Here is a 19,392-nt window from a genome sequence, read left to right as displayed (position 1 = left end):
TTTAAGAAAAATGAGAAAAAATATGCATTTATAGTTTTAATGGTGTTCTCTGGTCTTGTGGATTTGTGTTACTGTCTGACATCACTTACTTTCTGTCTGAAGACCTTCCTAGAATATCTCTTTTAAGATGAGTTGGCCTGGCAACAAATTCTTTCAGTTTCTGTTTTACCTGGGAAAGTCCTTATTTCACTTTCATTTTTCTACAGATACCTTTGCTGGATATCAGAGTCTTGGTTGATGGGTTTTTTTGTTTGTTTGAGCACTTACTTTGAATGTTTTCCCACTGCCTTCTGGCTTCCATTGTTCCTGCTGAGAAGTCAGCTATAGATCTTACTGGGCTTCCTTGTAAGTGATGCTTTGTTTTTCTCCAGCTTTTTCCAAGATATTTTCCTTATATTTGATTTTCAGCCTTTTTACTCTGAGCCTGTCTGTGGGTCTCTTCATTGGGCTTCCTGGGTGTATAGGTTTTTGTATTTCAATAAACTTGGAATGTTTTTTGCCATGTTCCAAATATTGTCATCTTTCTCTCCTGGTATTCTCAGTTCAAGGGCTGCAAGGATTATAAATTTGGTCATCTGCTCTGAATTATTTAGTGGGCCCCCAGGCTGCTTTGCTTTTCAGGTTCCAATGTTTGCTTTCTATTTTCCTCTGTTTGCCTTTCACACTGTTAACTGCCACTACTTGCTTCTGTGAGCTTATTTCCTCTGCTCTAACTTGATATTTCTCTGTTTCTACTCAGATTATCTAGGAAACCAGATGTAACTGAACTACTTAAAGTATGTCTAAATTAAGAGCAACATGGCTCTGCTTTTGAAGCCCTGAAAGAGCATGCTTTGAGCTACAGTCTGACAGCCACGACTGAGGCTACCCCACCCTGAGGTAAGCATTAGTCGCTGCCTGCCCAGGAGATTGGGTTCATCTAGAAGTTCTGGATTTGTGGGGCAGGCTGCTAGGAGCTTGCTTCTCTGGCAAATGTTATTGCTGTTCTCGTTTATGATTCTTGTTTTTAAAAAGTCATGAATTTTCAAGAAACAGAACAACATACCATTTCTAATGTTGCCACTGTTGAAACAGTGGCTTCTAAATGGTTTAGCAACAGTCTGAGAAACTTAAGAGGGAACATATGAAGTGGTAGTATGCACAATCAGCCTTGAGCTTAGCACTAATAACGGTCATTGACCAAGATGATGAATTTGAAAGTGCTCCTCTTTAAAGACATGAAGACAAAAAGGTATGCAATTGCAAACATCAAGGAATATGGAATAGAATTTAGAGTGACCTTGAAAATAAAGGAACAGGCTAATCCATAAGAGAAAGAAGCAGAATAGGAGGAAATAATGCAGTATGCTCTAAGACTAATAAATCCTTCCAAACAAATACCCACAATCAGGAGAAAGGCAGGGTAGATGCAAATACAGCCCAAATGTCCTATCAATTAAAGAGTATTTTACAATTCATGAGATACCTGCATCACAATCAAAATGTTAAAAAATTTTAAAAGACTGGGTTAATAATTTAAATATGAGTAAATAGTGTGGAAATGTTTTTTAAATGCTAGAAATGGGCCATAATGGTGGGAGTATGACCAGGAATTAGTCTTGACCTTTCAGCACTCATTAAGCCTTTTTTTTTCATTGCATTTGGTCCCTGTATTTTTGTGCTTAAGAACTGAAGAGAAGTAAGCAAAAAACGTTGATTAAAATAATATAAAAGGGCACTTTGTAAGAAAGCCTAACAATAGCTAGTGGGTGCAGCAGTCTTTCAGGACCTTCCCATTGTTTCCCAGAAAATTTCTCCTTGAAGCCCCACTCCAAGAAGGTGGAATGAGACACAAGGGATACTGAACTGTGTACTTGCTCTTTTACTTCTACCAGTTCTAGATAGTTCTCTAAAGAGTGTCATACAGAGCATTGTAAAGAAAGAAGACCCCCAGGCCTTTCACATTATAGATCTGCCCTCCAGGACTCTGTCTGCTACCTTTATCTGTTAGGTCGAAAAACTGAAGGGCAGCGAATTTGTCTTTCCCTCTTTATATATCTTAATCCTTACCTTAGTCACTGAAAGCTTCCTGACACTTAAATTAATATTAAGGGAAGAAAATGTTCCAAAGGGGTAGGACTTTTCCTCCTGACTTTATATTTTCCTTTTGTATCTTTAAATTATTAGAGAAAAAACTATCAAATCAATAGTACAAGAGGGGTTGGAGGGTGGGTAGCTCTTAGGATCTTAGACCTACTAATTAATGTCTTGGAGCCAGAGTTTCATCTTCAGTTAAAGGGTAATATTGAAAATATTCATTCTGTTGGCCTCAGAGGTTTACTGTAACGATCAAATAATAATACTAAATGGGAATACTTTCAGTGCTCTAAAGAAATATAAAAACGTAAGGGGTTGTTTATGTTCTAAGGGTGGATCTGTGTATAGAAATGAAGGTCAAACCATGAATCACCGTTAGATCATTTTTAGAGAATTTTTATTCTTTTTTTTAAGATTTTATTTATTTGAGAGAGAGAGAGAGTACAAGCACGAGGGGGATGATGGGGAGTATTAGGGAGAGGGAGAAGCAGACTCCCCGCTGAGCAGGGAGTCTGATGCGGGGCTCGATCCCAGGACCCTGGGATCATGACCTGAACCGAAGGCAGACGCTTAACCAACTGAGCCACCCAGGAGCCCGGGAATTTTTATTCTTTTCTTTTTTTTTTTTTATTCTTGATAATGTGCCAATTTACTAGCAAATTTGCAGAGAACTTGAGTCTGTGCAACTCTGTGATAAATGCTGGCCCATTTCTTACTTTGGCCATATTTATATGACTGGTAGAAGTTCCTATCTGACATGCCTTAAAATGTTGGTCAGGCCGGGAAGGCACCAACAGCTGTATAAACCATAGCAAATGAGAGCAAATGCACCTTTTGTCTTGTCCAACCCTGCCTTGCTCCCTTGACGCTTTGGCTACAAATGTGTCCTATTGTCCCTAAACATACTGCCTTTGTGTTCTTAGCTTTGAGAGATAAACTGGAAAGGCAGGAGGCAGGACAAACAAATAACACTGGGACAGCTGAAATGAAAATCTCATGGTTTCGGAAAAGATTTGGTCTGCAGTGTTAAATTCTTAGTGCTCATTTTTACTAAAATTAAATTTTAAAATCCTGAATACACTTTTTTAATCACAGGGCTTCTCCACTGATAAAAGAATTATTTAAATTTAATTTGTTAGAGGGCCATGTGGGTCGCTCAGTCAGTTGAGCGTCTGCCTTCCGCTCGGGTCGTGATCCCAGGGTGCTGGGATCAAGTTCCACGTCAGGCTCCCTGCTCTTCGAGGAGCCTGCCTTTCCCTCTGCCTCTCTCTCTTTCTCTTTCTCTCTCTCTCTCTCATGAATAAATAAATAAAATCTTTTTAAAAAAATTTTGATTTGTTAGAGGTTTGATGTTTAACTTTTAAAACTTAACTACTAGCATGTTAATAATAAGATTTCATCCTTGTTATCAAGGATTTTAAAATGTAAATCCTTTAATTTCTTAAAATAATACCAGATTTGCCTTTATAATGAAACAAAAAAAAACGGCCTACAAGAAGCTATATCTTGACCAAGTTCTTGTCATAAGCTGTTTATTTTCTCATTGTAATTGTTAAGAGCAGAGTTACTCCTTCGCTTTATCCAAGCATCAATGGAAAAATTCTTAAAAACAGCAATTCAGCCCAGAAGAGAGAATCCCATTAAAGGGGTTGTCCAGACAGAGTTACCATTCATTTAGCCACCTTGAAACACAAGCTAGTAAATACAAAATCTGCCTCCAACTGTCCTAGGGTTCTCCCATTACTCCCAGTGTTGGCTTCATTGAAATAAAGCTCATCTTGCCAGACTTGGAGAAGGGGTGAGGAGGAACACTTTTGTTTAAATCATTTACTGAGAAATGATCCTTCTACTGCATAATATGACATAAACTGAACAAATTTTCATTTACTTAAATTTCATCTATACATGATTTTTCTGATTATAACTAATATTGGCTTTGTTTATTTTTTAATTAAGTTCTAATATGCTGTTTTAGGTCATATAGTTCTGAGAAAAAGGTTTTTTAGATTGGGGTCCAGAAATGTTCTTCATTACTCCAACCTCTTAAATTTTCCTACTTCCCATGCCTGTCCCACCAAAAAATGTTCTACAAATTCCCAAAATAAGGGAAAACTGGAACTTAGAATACAAGTTGGTATGAGAAAAGAAGTACTCTTAAATTTATGAGATCTCCTCGTGGAGGAGATAAAATATACATCTTGCTTTTCCATCTGCACAATCCTGTTTACATCAAAGGACCATTTGATTATCTTATGAGATGATATATGTGAAAGGGCTCTTAAAATTATAATACTATACTTAATTCTAATGATTATTTTTTTTATTAGGAAAAAATTAGTATGATGACTGTGTATAAAATATTTCATTGATGCCTCCCATGAGGTGCTGTTGGTGCGTCACTTACATTCCCTCACTCTTACCACTTCACACACCCAGGCCCAGTTACCACCTGCCAGCACATATATTTCTTTCCTTGAGGGCTTTCTCTTGCCATCTGATCCAGCTTTGCTGTCCAGCCAGCTGGAAGTATTACAGAATAACATTCATTGCGAGCAATCTTTAATCAAAGACTGAAGAGCTCACACCCCAGCTTCCTTGCCTCCTAGGTGGGATAACTAAGAGCCACGTGTCCTACACCGTCTCCAATTTCCCCAGAGGGATTAAGGGATTAAGCTCGAGTCACTCATTGTCCTAGCTGGCTCAATTTCATAGATTTTATTGGCTGCATTTTCCCCGATTTCATCTCCTCCTACCCTTCCTAAATCTCCTTCACCCTCCAGATAAACTACTTGCACTGAAATTGTTGTCTTGGGGTCTACTTCTACTTCTAGGAATTCCTAAAAAGATACTGCCATTGCTTAAAACATTTGTAACTCCTAGAGTCACTGAATCAGAGAAGTTACCTACATACATAGAAGGAACTTTGGAAAAGTAATACAATATATAGAGAGGGAACTCTGGAGCAAGAATTATCTAGATTTAAATTATCTTCTTAGCTGTGTGACTATGCAACGCTTTCTAAACCTCAGTGTCTTCATCTATAAGTGGTGGCAACATAACACTTATCCAGCCTAATTTATGGGTCTTCACAGAGATCTAATTAGATAATACATTTAAAAGAATCAGATAGATAGGTAGACAGACAGACATTCACACAGAAATTATTGTTGTAATTATTAATTGAGGAAAGCCTCAAGGCAGCAGTTGAAATTGTGATAAATGAAGAAAGAAAGCATTTCAGGCCTGAGGCAGGTGGTTACTTTATTTTTTTTAAGATTTTGGGGCACCTGGGTGGCTCAGTCGGTTAAGCATCTGCCTTCAGCTCAGGCCATGATCCCAGGGTCCTGGTATTGAGCCCCATATCAGACTCCCTGCTCAGTGTGGAGTCTGTTTCTCCCTCTCCCTCTGCCCCTCCCCCTGCTTGTGCTCTCTTGTGCTCTCTCTCTCTCAAATAAATGAAATCCTTAAAGATTTCATTTATTTGAGAGAGAGAGAGCGTGCAAGAACATGAGTGGGTACCTCTCTGTTCTTACCACTATTTCAGCGATCCATGCAGGTCTGTGTGTTGGCAGTGGTTAAGCATGAAGGCCTTGTCGTGGCAGTCAATCATAATGGACCCTAACAGAGCTAGACAAGATTAATCCAATGACCTCCCAAGGTTTCTGTGATTTCCTGGGAGATTATGCTCTTTAGTGACCACCCTGTCTCTACACTCCTGTTTCTACGGTATTAATTCAGTTATGGATTGTCTTTCTTTTCCGTGTACAAAGTCTCTGTTTTGTATCTTAATGATTCATAGAGAGAATTCAACCTATTTCCTTGATTTACACACACACACACACACCCCACATACACACATACATACAATCCCATGAGGCAATTGTTCATATGTCAGATTTTATTTAAGGTTTGGAGTGGTGGGGGATTTAGAACTTAAAAGAATTAACTCTGGATATTAGATACCCCTGTTTGTAAAAGGGCCCTTAGCCATTTTTCTGCCATGTTCAAGCTGTGTCTCCTTTATTCTTGAGTCATGCCCCCAAATTTCTAATCCTATCAAGGTGAAAATGTTAGCATTTAAGATCATCATTTTTAACCACTCTGCTACACAAGTATAAGTATGGAATGTCTTTGCTGATAATATTGGATGTTATGAATTACATCTATTTGTATATAACAAGTATACATTTCTCCATGACAACCAGATTAAACTTGATGTAAGGCACAATCACTAAAATCAAATAATACTCTATCCTAAGCTAAATAAGGAAGTCCTCAGTCTACGTTTGCTTCAGAAATCAATTCTTGGTCCATTCAAAGGCTAGTGGTTGTTCGAGAGTCTCTACTCTAGTAGTGCCCCATTATTAGAAACTGTTGGAGCCCTACAGCCAAAGCACTCAGTGCCTGGTCCATATAGGCATCCCTACAATCTTTCCCATATGCAACCCATAAACTGAGTCTTATGAACCTTATAAACCCGCAATTCTTCTCTCAGTGTTTAGGAATTTACCCGTCTTCTGAAATTGAATTATTCTCCTCTACTTTTGAAGTCCTCTTCCTTAATTTTCTCCATTAATGAATCCTTTGAAAACAAAGATCTACATAGTTGACCTTAGCAATAAGCCCATCAATGACACAAAGACTTGTTTATTCTTCTGGGGCCAGAGGATAGTGGTGGATAACTTTTAGTCAAAGACTGAGAGAACAAGACAGCTAATTTACAGGAAGTTACTTCGCCCTGTCAAATTTTTAATAAATCAACCTGCTATGTACATTTTCTCTGTTATAGCTCCTTGATGGTGGACATTTGAGGGAAAAAAAAAATCTGGTAGTATCATAGCTTTGAGTCCCATGAAGCCCCTCCTGGTACAAATCCCTTTTTCTAACAACTATTTGGTAGGTGTTTGTTCTTAGCATTTTTGCCACAGTTGGGCAGAGGAAGAATTAGTAAACAACAGAGACTATTACATCCAAAAGAGATGTTGGATATTGAGTAGTCCATTGCTTCCAACTTTACAGATGAATAAATGCTGATCCATAGTGGTCAGGTATTGGTCCAAGAACATACAGTCACCATTAAAGCAACAACTCAGTTTAAGTCTCCTGGCTCAAAGGTATAGAGATCTAAGCAGAAAGGAAATAGAGTTACAAAGAATTGGTTTTGTTTCTTGTCCTCTAGGAAAATTTGGACATGTTACTTATGTAATTGGTGTCTTTTTTCCATCTTTAAACTGTGCATTCTAATAAATACCATACAGAGCTGTTGGGAGGATAAAATAACATAAGAAATGTGATGACAGTGATGTGCTGGTAAATGCTTAACAATCAGCTCTTGGAATTGATGGAGGAACCATGATTTGTGGCATTTGACCATTTTCATGGTATAAATATTCCTCCTGTTGTCAATTTCAAGCTTCCAACGGTTTAAAAAATGGCTGGCAAGATTCCTGAAAACTTAACAATCGCCTCTCACAAGCGCATACGAGCTGGCACAGACTGGCTCCAACACACCACTGAATATAAAACACTTGGCATGGAGTAGATACTCAATAAATATTAGTTGCCCTCTCATCTTCACAAGGCACAGGTTCATTTTACCATGCCATGTAACTATTGTTTTATGAACACTATCTCTTTGAACTTCCCAAGAAATGAGTTATTGTTGTAATAATCTATGTAAATAAAATGAACTCTCTTGCGTGGAGATGCCGCATAACATATCACTACTTTTGAGGATATATGGGAAATACTCTAACAGTAGACAATGTGTAAAGTGCCCAGAATTCACCTTGCAGGATTCTTGTGACTTCCCGAAGAAATAGCTTAACATTGTACAGACCAGCTGAAACTGAGATAAATTTAAAGCCCATAAAGCAGAAAAGAAATAGTGATTTTAAGTAAGAAGATTTCAAATAAAATGATTTCAGATAAGACACCTTGAACTGTATGTAATAGAGCTCTTTTTTACATGAATAACTTACACAGCATACTCCAAGATGAGTAAAAGTGACATGTTTATTTACTGTTTCTTAATGACTCCCCTGAACAATTCCAGATAGGGCAGCAACCCTATTTGTTTCCTTGTTTGCTTTAAAGATGCATTGTGGAATTCCACTTCTAGCCAAGAAGGAGTAACTGGTATAGAATTGTCCTCCCATTGTAAGCTAGAAAACTGGACACTTATGAAACAACTGTTTTCAGATATTGGGACCACAGTATGTTCACAACTGTGAGTTCTGAGATTAGAGAAACAATTTAAATGAGCCCCACAGTTTTCCTGGCTTTCTGCCTAACAGTAGGGTTGCCAGAGAAAATAAAAGATAGCTAGTTAAATTTGAATTTCAGATACGTAATGAATAATTTTTTGTATAAGCATTTATAAAAATGCAATATTGGATTTTTTCTAAATCCAGGAACCCTACTGGAAGCAATTTTTAAACTTCAGTAAAGGAAGAGGAAACTCAAATAGAGCATGCTAGTTTCTATAGGATAAGAAACAAATTCTAGTATGGTGAGGTTGAGGTGGCTGGAATTTGCAGGGCAGAATACTATAAGCGAGCAAGCTGCATATGGAAAGAGCCCCAGAAATTTTCACAAAGGTCCTCCTGGTCAATTGGCTGAATATTTCCCTATGTATGCATAGAGTGAAATTCCACAAAGCCAGGCAAAAAAAAAAAAAAAAAGACTTTTCACACAGGACTTGAGGACATTTGAGTTCCATCCATCTGGGTCACAGAGACTTCTTTGAACATTTGGGGTCATCAAAAGAGATCTGAGAAGGATCATACCTTGGTAATAAGGCTAATTAACCCTAGAATAAAGTCAGCACTACACCCATGATAGCAAAGCTTTAAAGCAAGCTTCAGCAGAATCAAGGTGATCTGCAGATAAATGAACTGCCTGCTAAAACTAATTTGAACACTTATTTATTTTTTAAAAGATTTTATTTTTTTATCAGAAAGGGAGAGCGCACAATCGGGGGAGCGACAGGCAGAGGGAGAAGCAGGCTCCCAGATGAGCAAGGAGCCCGATGTGGGACTCGATCCCGGGACCCCAAGATCATGACCTGAGCCAAAGGCAGATGCTTACCCAACTGAGCCACCCAGGCAGCCCTAATTTCAACACTTTTTGAAGAGAACAACAAAATCTCAACCTTCCAAAATATAATATGCATAATGCCCAGCATCCAATAAAAAATTACTAGACATGTAAAAAACAAACAAACAAACAAATTCTGTTCTATAACCTGGAAAGAAATCATAGACCAAAAATACCAGAAATGATGGAATTAGCTAATGGGGAATGTAAAACAGTTATTATAAATATGTTCAAAGATTTAATGGAAAACCTAAAATGAGAAGAAAAAGCTATACAGATATAAATAGGCCATATGATTTGCCCTTCTAATGCCACTTTACTTGAGGCAGATATTGTGTTCCATGAGTACATACCATGTAATAGCACATGAAAGCAGGAAAAAACTATCTGAATCATCATTTGCTATAATCCTATGTAGAAAAAAGTGGAGGTAATCCAGAGAAGATTGAATTTCTCCTTCAATGTTCATACTCAGAGTGTACAAGAAAATAATTAAATCTCCACTGTAAATCATCCAAGAAAATGCAGATCTGAAAGATAAGCTAGGGCACCTGGCTACCTCAGTCAGTAGAGCACGCAACTCTTGATCTCAGGGTCATGAGTTCCAGTCCCATGTTGGGTGTAGAGATTACTAAAAAAAGTAAATAAGTAAACATTAGAAATAAATAAATAAAATCTTAAAAATAATAATAATAAGCTTTTGCCCTGAATCACTCTGTTTTAGAAATGGATAGAGGTGGCTGTAGAACCTAGCTTATAATATGATTGCAGAGGAAGTAGGAGGAAATGGAGCTTATACAAATTATGTTGCAGATAGGCTGTTAAACGTTTTCTCCTCTGCACTACATGCAAGTATGTTGATGATGTGTTTTGCATTTGGAATGTTGAGCTATTTCGCATTTGGAATGTTGGGCTATTTAGATGCATGTTGAGGAGGATTCATTGGTGCTTTTTAATCAGAATAAAAAGGGAAGCATATTTTTGTTGCTAAAGAACTTTTAGGTTAGCTTCTCTATTATTCTCTATAGCTGTTTTCTTTCCACATTCTCCTTGAAATACATGAAAAACTATGTATTTCATCTTTAACCTCTAATTTTACCCCTTATCTCTCCCTTTCTTCCTTCTCTTCCCTCTTTTGCTCTTCTTTTGAATCCCATTGAAAATTTTCTTTCCCAACCCAACAATAGAGAATTTTCCCCGTGCTGTTCTAACTTGGATAATAAAAACAAACAGTACCCACCAAGGAATCCATGCTTATTACCTCATGGTGAAAAGTGAAATCTTTTGTATGGGCTCCTTGCTCTGCGGGAGGCTGCTTCTCCCTCTCCTCCCCACTTGTACTCTCTCACTGTCTCTCCTTCTCTCTCTCTCTCAAATAAATAATAAAATCTTGAAAAGAAAAGAAAAGAAATAACTGACTGAGGGCACCTGGCTGGCTCAATTGGAAAAGCATGCGGACTCTTGCCCTCAGGGTCATGAGTTTGAGCCCCACATTGGGTATGGAGATTACTAAAAAAAATAAAAATAAAAATGTAAGTCAGATCATGTCACTCTTAAAAAAAAAAAAGAACTGACTGATTTATTGATATATCATGAGGTTAAACAGGGTCCAGCCTGCTGACACAACTGTATTGTGGGGGTGGGGCTAACCAGGTTTTGTTTATTTAAATTAGCCGACTGAAATTTGTCATCCCACCCCACCCCCCCCAGCACATATGTTTTAAGAAGCATATAGTAGGCACAGTGCTAAGAGAATACATTTTCTTCTATTGTCAAACTTTTTTTTTTTTTTTAAAGATTTTATTTATTTATTTGACAGAGAGAGACAGCGAGAGAGGGAACACAAGCAGGGGGAGAGGGAGAGGGAGAAGCAGGCTTCCCGCGGATCAGGGAGCCTGATGTGGGGCTCGATCCCAGGACCCTGGGATCACGACCTGAGCCGAAGGCAGACGCCCAACGACTGAGCGACCCAGGCGCCCCTCTATTGTCAAACTTTATATGACATTAGATTACACCATATTTTTAATTCAAACATAAGTAGCCATGCCCAAGCCTTAGCATTTTTAGACACAACTTCAGAGAATGAAGAGATTCTAAAGAAGATGCCAAAAACAACATCAAATTCAAACTGCCATAGACCTTAGCAGATTCAGGTCACACTGTCTTGGAAGGGACCAAAGACTTTCCCAGATTAACCTCTTGTGAACAAGATGAGAAACCAACTGAACCTTTTCAATATACCCTGAGGATTACATCCTGTTCTTGCAAAGCCTGTGATCAAATGAGGGCAAGGATGGGAAGAGGAAAACATCAGGGAAATAATTGCTAAATGGCAAAACTCATCTGGATACAAGAAGAATGAAGAGAAAAAAAGGAGAAGAAGAAATAGACATGTGGAAAGGATAGTTTTGATTCTTGGGGGAGAGAAGGATAGAAAATTGATATGTTCTTGTTCAGAGAATTTCTAGTTGGACGATTACGACTGGCTGGAGAAGTAAAGAGCGAGGTTTTACAACATATATACAAAGATTTATTTGGATTTTTTAACTGTTCACCAGGCTTCTGGTTGAAAGTATTTAGCAGTATTCTGGATACTAAACAGGGCCACATAATGAGTTTATTTCTATGATTTGGGAGGAAAAAATTAAAGACCATTATCCAAAGAATCAGAATACCTAACAAAGCTCTAATTCCTGAGGATATCAGACTAAAGCTGGTAATAGACTCAATATGCCCAGAAATGGCATGTTGTATTTGTGTTCATAATTGCTTGTCAAAGCATTTCTTTAAAGATTATTTATTTTTAGAGAGAGAGAGAGAGCAAGTCAGGAGAGGGGCAGAGAGAGTATTTTTTTTTTTAAGATTTAATTTATTTATTTGAGAGAGAACATGAGCTGGGGAAGGAGCTGAGGGAGAAGCAGCCTCCCTGCTCAGCAGGGAGCCTGGCGTGGGGCTCGATCCAGGACTCCAGGATCATGACCTGAGCCAAAGGCAGACACTTAACTGACTGAGCCACCCAGGTGCCCTGGGAGAGAGAGTCTTAAGTAGACTCTGCACTGAGCCTTAAGCCTGACACAAGGCTCGATCCCACGACCCTGAGATCATCTTCTGAGCTGAAATCAAGAGTCAGACGCTTAATGGGTTATGCCACCCAGGTGCCCCTGTCAAAGCATTTTTTTTATGATAGCTCCTTCTAAATCCTTGTCAGATAATTCCAAATCTGTATAATCTTGGTATGGTGTCTATTGATTGTCTCTTCTCATTTAAGTTGGAATTTTTCTGGTTGCTGATGTAAGTGATTTTCAGTTGTATCTTGGGCATTTTTTTTTTAGATTTATTTGTTTATTTTAGAGAGAGAGCACGAGTGGGAGGGACAGAGGAAGAGGGAGGGAGAATCTCAAGCAGATTCCACACTCAGTGCAGAGCCCAACTTGGGACTTGATCTCACAACCCTGAGATCACGACCTGAACCGAAACCAAGAGTTGGTCACTCATCTAACTGTGCCAGACAGGCGCCCCGTATGTTAGACAAAATTTTTGGTATTATGTTACAAGATTCTAGATCATCTTCTGTTTTAGCAGGTGTCCTATGACACCACAGCAGTGGAGGGAAGGTGGTGATGCTTTATTACTACCAGGTGGTGTGGAAGTTCAGATTCCCCTCTTGGCCTCCATTGAACCTTGAGATGGGAAGCAGAAGAGCATCTCATTGTTGCTGGGTGGAGATGGGAGTTCAGGATCCCCACTGGGGCCTCTGTGGACACTGCACGGGGCTGGGAAGCCTAGTTACCACTGGAATGTGGTAAAAGTCCTAGCCTTCCACCCAGCACTCTCTGATACCACCTTGGCAGGGAGTGGTGCCTCATTACCACTGGGTGGGGATGGAATTACTGGCTGCCCTCATGGACTTTACTGACAACCTGGGGCAGAAGTTCGGGTGATCTCATTACTACCAGGTGTGAATAAAATTTCTGACTCCCCAGTCGACCTTCTTGACACCACCCAGGGGGAGAGCACAAAACTGCCTTGATACAGTTGAGCAAGGGCAAAATTCTAGGCTCTTTCCTCACATTTTTTCCATGGTATTTGGCTGGAGTAGAGCAGTTATTGTCTGAAAGTTACCGGTTTTGCTAGGCTTCCCCTTTCCTTATCCTATAGCTAGAGAGAGCTGACTTTTCTTGGGGCTTTTCTTTTTCTTTTTCTTTTTTTTTTTGGTATGCATCTGTTGGCTTCTCTAGCACTCAGTTTGCGCTATATGAGTCAGGAAGAAAACCCTTGTCGGGCGCCTGGGTGGCTCAGCTGGTTGAGCGACTGCCTTCGGCTCAGGTCATGATCCTGGAGTCCCGGGATCGAGTCCCGCGTCGGGCTCCCTGCTCGGCAGGGAGTCTGCTTCTCCCTCTGACCCTCCCCCCCTCATGTGCGCTCGCTCTCGCTCTCTCTCATTCTCTCTCTCAAATAAATAAATAAAATCTTTAAAAAAAAAAAAAAGAAAACCCTTGTCACCATGCTTCTTGGGTCCTGAGATCCCTAGCAGGCCTGCCTCCTCTCTACCTTTTAGAACCTTCTTTATAGTCAGTATCCAGGGTCTTTAGGTGTACTTAGCCAGAGGAGTAGGGAGATGTGTGTCTACTCCATTTTGTCCCAGAACTGGAAACTCAATTCCTGTGGTTCTGCTGTCACTACAGTGGTTCCACAAAGAAAAATGGACACTCAAGCCTACATGCTTTTTATTGCTAACACTCACCACCCCTAAGTTTCAGTCCATGTAAGTGGATGGAAAGGGTTTCAGCTCCACATCTACACAGCATAGCTTTGCCCCTCCAGTGTCAATGCAGCAGGGGGGCAAGTAAGACCATTCTGGCGCCAGAAATCTAAATTTCCCAGGTGTTCGGTTATGTGCCTCTGGCTTGGGAAGTGAGGTCTACTGGCTGTGCTTCTTCAGAGAACATACCTGCCAAGATCAGATCTCTGTTCTCTATCATGGAGGCTTCATCTTCTTTCATGCCATTTTAGAGCTTAATTGACTCTTTGTCTCCTGCTGATAAGTTCTGCATTGGGTTAAGAGAAGGAACCGTCACTTTTATGTATTTCCAATGTAGTCTCTAAAAACCAACACAAGCACGGCAAGGCTTTAAGGCACCCAACCAATGGGACAAAAAGGAGCTAAGATCCAGCCCAGGCTCTGCTTGCCAAATCATGTACCCACAGGGCTGCATCACCCAGAGGGGGTGCCTTTTTCAAATGTGCACAAAGGCTCCCTATAAGCAATCAGCTGGGCTCTGAACCTGACAATAGCTGTATTGCAGCATCTCAAAAGAAATACTCTCTTGTATTCTATAAACTCATTATACTTGAATATTCAATTGATCCTCATACATAATTTATATCATCACTTCAAAATAATTTATTTTCAGATTTTCAGGCCCATTAAAACGAGCTCTGAATCATCTGAGATTGAGCACACTGCAAATTTTGGCCAAGGTCAAATTGGCTTTTTAAAAGGAATTTCCTGGGACGCCTGGGTGGCTCAGGCATTGGGCGTCTGCCTTCGGCTCAGGTCATGATCCCGGCGTCCTGGGATCGAGTCCCGAATCGGGCTCCTTGCTGGGTGAGGAGTCTGCTTCTCCCTCTCCCTCTGCTGCTCCCCCTGCTTGTGCTCTCTCTCTCTCTGACAAATAAATAAATAAAGATATTTAAATAAATAAGTAAATAAATAAATAAAAGGATTTTCTGTCATTATCTCCCTGGGTCTGCACCTTCCCATGAGTAAGGGTTGTTAATTATCAGGTGCCGTGCAGATAAGTTAGGCTTCCTGATATGCACAATTCTCTGTCCCTTAGCTATGAGCAAAACCTTCTCCTGCTGCCCTACTGTGTGACAGATCAGTATGTCCTTTCAGGCAATTCAAACTTGTTGCCTTCTTGGAATGGCCACATCACTGATTAAATCTGGATACTGAAGATTACAACAGGTCACTAAAGAGATGGGAGAAAAGGCCCATTATTTGTCTCCGTAGTCAGCTAGTGGCCACTTAGTGGATACATCTCTACTCACAATAAAAGCTTTAATTTCCTTGGATCAAATAAACTTTAAAAAATTAGCCATTGGTCCTAGTCTTACTATAAACCAAGTGGTGATTTAGGTGTAAACATTTGGCTCACATCAAGACAAATAACAAGAGCACCAAAGCATACCCTAATTTCTTCCCTTTTTTTAAACTTATTTATTCATTTTTTAAGATTTTATTTATTTATTTGACAGAGAGAGACACAGCGAGAGAGGGAACACAAGCAGGGAAAGTGGGAGAGAGAGAGGCAGGCTTCCCGCGTAGCGGGGAGCCTGATGTGGGGCTCCATCCCAGGACCCTGGGATCATGACCTGAGCCAAAGGCAGATGCTTAACAACTGAACCACCCAGGCGCCCCCCCCCACCTTTTTTTTAATTGCAGTATAATTACAGTGTTATATTAGTTTCAGAAGTATAATATAGTGATTCAGCAATTCTATACATTACTCAGTGTTTATCACACTAAGTATAGTCTTAATCCCCTTTACCTATTTCACCCATCCCCCCGACTTCCCCTCTGGTGACCACCAGTTTATTCTCTATATTTAAGAGTCTGGTTGGAACATCTTGGTGGCTCAGTCAGTTAAACATCTCCCTTCGGCTCAGCTCATGATCCTGGAGTCCTGGGATCGAGTCCCACGTAGGGGCTCCTTGCTCAGCAGGAAGCCTGCTTCTCCCTCTGCCTCACACTCCCCCTGGTTGTGCTTTCCCTCTCTCTCTCTTTGACAAATAAATAAAATATTTTTTAAAAAGATGTTTGGGGCGCCTGGGTGGCTCAGTTGGTTAAGCGACTGCCTTCGACTCAAGTCATGATCCTGGAATTCCAGGATCGAGTTCCTCATCGGGCACCCTGCTCAGCAGGGAGTATGCTTCTCCCTCTGACCCTCCCCCCCTCATGTGCTCTCTCTCTCTCTCTCATTCTCTCTCTCTCTCTCTCTCAAATAAATAAATAAAATCTTTTTTAAAAAAAGTCTGTTTTTGTCTCTTTTTATCTTTGTTTTGTTTCTTAAATTCCACATATGAGTGAAATCGTATGGTATTTGTTTTTCTCTGACTGACTTATTTCATGTAACATTATATCCTCTAGATCTATCCATGTTGTTGCAAATGGCAAGGTTTCTTTCTTTTTTATGGCTGAGTACTATTCCACTATTTTATATATATATATATATATATATATATATATATATATAAAACATCTTGTTTATCCATTCATTAATCAATGGATACTTGAACTGCTTCAATAATTTGGCTCTTGTAAATAATGCTGCAATAAACATAGTGTTTTGAATCAGTGTTTTCATATTCTTTGGGTAAATACCAAGTAGTGGAATTACTGGATCATAGCATAGTTGTATTTTTTATTTTTTTGAGGAACCTCCATACTGTTTTCCATAGTAGCTACACCAATTTGCATTCTCACCAACAGTGCACAAGGGTCCCTATTTCTCCATATCCTTGTCGATTGTTGTTGTTTCTTGTGTTTTTTATTTTAGCCATTCTGATAGATGTGAGGTGATATCTCATTGTGGTTTTGATTTGCATTTCCCTGATGATAAGTGATGTTGAGCATCTTTTCATGTGTCTGTTGGTAGTATCTATGTCTTTGGCAAAATGTTTATCCAAGTTCTCTGCCCACTTCTTCATCAGATTGTTTGTGTGTGTGTGTGTGTGTGTGTGTTGAGTTGTATAAGTTCTTTTTTTTAAAGATTTATTTATTTATTTATTTATTTCTTCGTAAGAGACAGAGAGAGAGAGAGAGGCAGAGGGAAAAGCAGGCTCCCCGCTGAGCAGGGAGCCCGATGCGGGACTCGATCCCAGGATCCTGGGATCACAACCTGAGCCGAAGGCAGACGCTTAACCATCTGAGCCACCCAGGCGCCCCGAGTTGTATAAGTTCTTTATAATATTTTGGATATTAACCTCTTATCAGATATATCATTTGCAAATATCTTCTCCCATTCAGTAGGTTTTGTTTTGTTGATTGTTTCCTGTGCTGTGCAGAAGCTTTTTTTCGTTAAGTCATCTCCACAGCCAACATGGGGGCTTGAACTCGTGACCCTGAGATTAAGAGTCACACACTCCACCAACTGAGCCAACAAGGCACCCCTGTGCAATAGCTCATTTTTATTTTTTTACACTGCTTTTTAAAAATTTTTATTTTAATTCCAGTATAGTTAATATAGAGTGTTATATTAGTTTCAGGTGTACAACATAGTGATTCAACACTTCCATACAACACCCAGTGCTCCTCACAAGTGCTCCTCTTAATCCCCATCACCTATTTCACTCATCCCCCACCCGCCTCCCCTCTGGTAACCATTGGTTTGTTCCCAATAGTTAAGCGTGTTTCCTGGCTTGTCTCTCTCTGTTTTGTTTTCCTTTGCTTGTTCGTTTTGTTTCTTAAATTCCACATATGAGTGAAATCATATGGTATTTGTCTTTCTCTGACTGACTCATTTCACTTAGCATTATACTTTCTAGCTGCATCCGTGTTGTTCCAGATGGGAACCTTTTTATCTTGATGTAGTCCCAATAGTTTATTCTTGCTTTTGTTTCCCTTGTTTTGGGAGACATATCTAGAAAAATATTACTATGGCCAATGTCAGAGAAATTACTGCCTGTGCTCTCTTCCAGGATGTTTATGGTTTCAGGTCTCACAGTTAGGTCTTTAATCCATTTTGAGTTTATTTTTGTGTATGGTATAAGGAAGTGATCCAGTTTCATTCTTTTGCATGCGTACCCTGGTTTCTTAATTACCCTTTATGTCTTGGCTTCACCAAATATTAATATTTTGAGGAATATTAATACTTTCTCTTAACTCTCTTGTACCACAAGGTCCATGTCTACTAGATGAGAAGTTTTAGCTAGCTAAAATATTCTTTATACATCCCAAACAAGTATGGCTTTAGTGAATAATGTCCTTTGAGTTCCATTTTTTTCTTTAAACGTTTACTATAATTTTCCTAATACATTTAAAACTTTTTCCTCCTTCATGTGGAAATTGATTTCCCATCTACTAAACTCTCCTTTTTCAAAAGTGCTCATTTCTAGTAACAAAGACAGGAATTCTATAAATAGCCACACCCTTTTTGCAAAACATTATTATGCCACAAGGAAGACTTTTTGAAAATCCACTGTAAGGAAAAATAAAATCAATTTTAGAGAGTTGCTATAAGTTTTCTTTTAATAGTTAAGGGTGAGCAGAACAAATTCTTATTATCTTCCCATATAATGTGTCCCATTGTATAAAAGTGTAATGTGGTGCTCACTTCAGCGGAACGTATACTGAAATCGGAATGATACAGAGATTAGCATGGCCCCTGCCTAAGGATGACATGCGAATTTGTGAAGAGTTCCATCTTTTTGTACACTGTGAAATATTTCACTCCAGCCTGCTTATTTCATGTTTATTCTGGGCTGAAAAAGACTTTGCCAAAACATGAAAGACCATTCTTTTCACTAAAGAAAGAAAAAAGTATAATGTGTAACATTGTACAAGAATTGGTATTTTGAAAAATAGGGGTGCCCAGATGGCTCAGTTGGTTAAGTGTCCGACCCCTGATTTTGGCTCAGGTCATAATCTCAGGGTCGTTCCATGCTGAGCGTGGAGACTGCTTAAGATTCTCTTCCCTCTCTCTCCCTCTTTCTCTGCCCCTCCCAACACCCCCGTTCCCCGCTCACACTTGCTCTCTCTAAAGAAAAAAAATAGATTAAATCACAGAACTTGGCTAATATGACTCTCTAAAATATTTATCATAAGTCTACATCTTGCCCTATGAATGGCTTTCTACTACTAAAGTGTTTAGTTTTGAAGGGTTTGGTTTAGAAATATTCATCCAATGTGAATGATTAAAACAAAACAAAACTCATTAAAAGACCCGAACTCTGGTCCTCATTCTGCCATATGCTATGAGATCTTAGCTAAGACACTTTCCCTGGGCCTTTGTTTCCACATCTGAAAAGTGAAGAATCTAAATTAGATGCCCCGTTAATGGCTTATCCTCCTATAACTCTATGTCAAATAGTTCTTGGACTATTCTTCAGAAGTCTCAAATTGTTAGAACTAATTTCTGATTTACAGATGAAGAAACTGGGATTCAAATAACCTAAACAACTTGCCCAAAGTCAGAAAGCTAAACCATGGACTGG

At 39.3% G+C, this 19,392-nt stretch overlaps 1 non-coding gene across 1 annotated transcript; it reads left to right on the top strand.

Annotated features, from left to right (window-relative positions):
- Nucleotides 1-18,506: 18,506 nt before the first annotated feature.
- LOC115939572 (U6 spliceosomal RNA) lies at nucleotides 18,507-18,608 on the top strand. The gene has a single exon (XR_004074360.1). It is a non-coding gene; the product is annotated as a U6 spliceosomal RNA (small nuclear RNA).
- The last annotated feature ends 784 nt before the right edge of the window (nucleotides 18,609-19,392 follow it).

This window comes from Leptonychotes weddellii, chromosome 14 (genome assembly GCF_054177405.1).
Source record: "Leptonychotes weddellii isolate Sample4059 chromosome 14, ASM5417740v2, whole genome shotgun sequence".
In the NCBI taxonomy this organism is placed as follows: Eukaryota; Metazoa; Chordata; class Mammalia; order Carnivora; family Phocidae; genus Leptonychotes; species Leptonychotes weddellii.
This window is presented reverse-complemented; position numbering and strand designations above follow the sequence as displayed.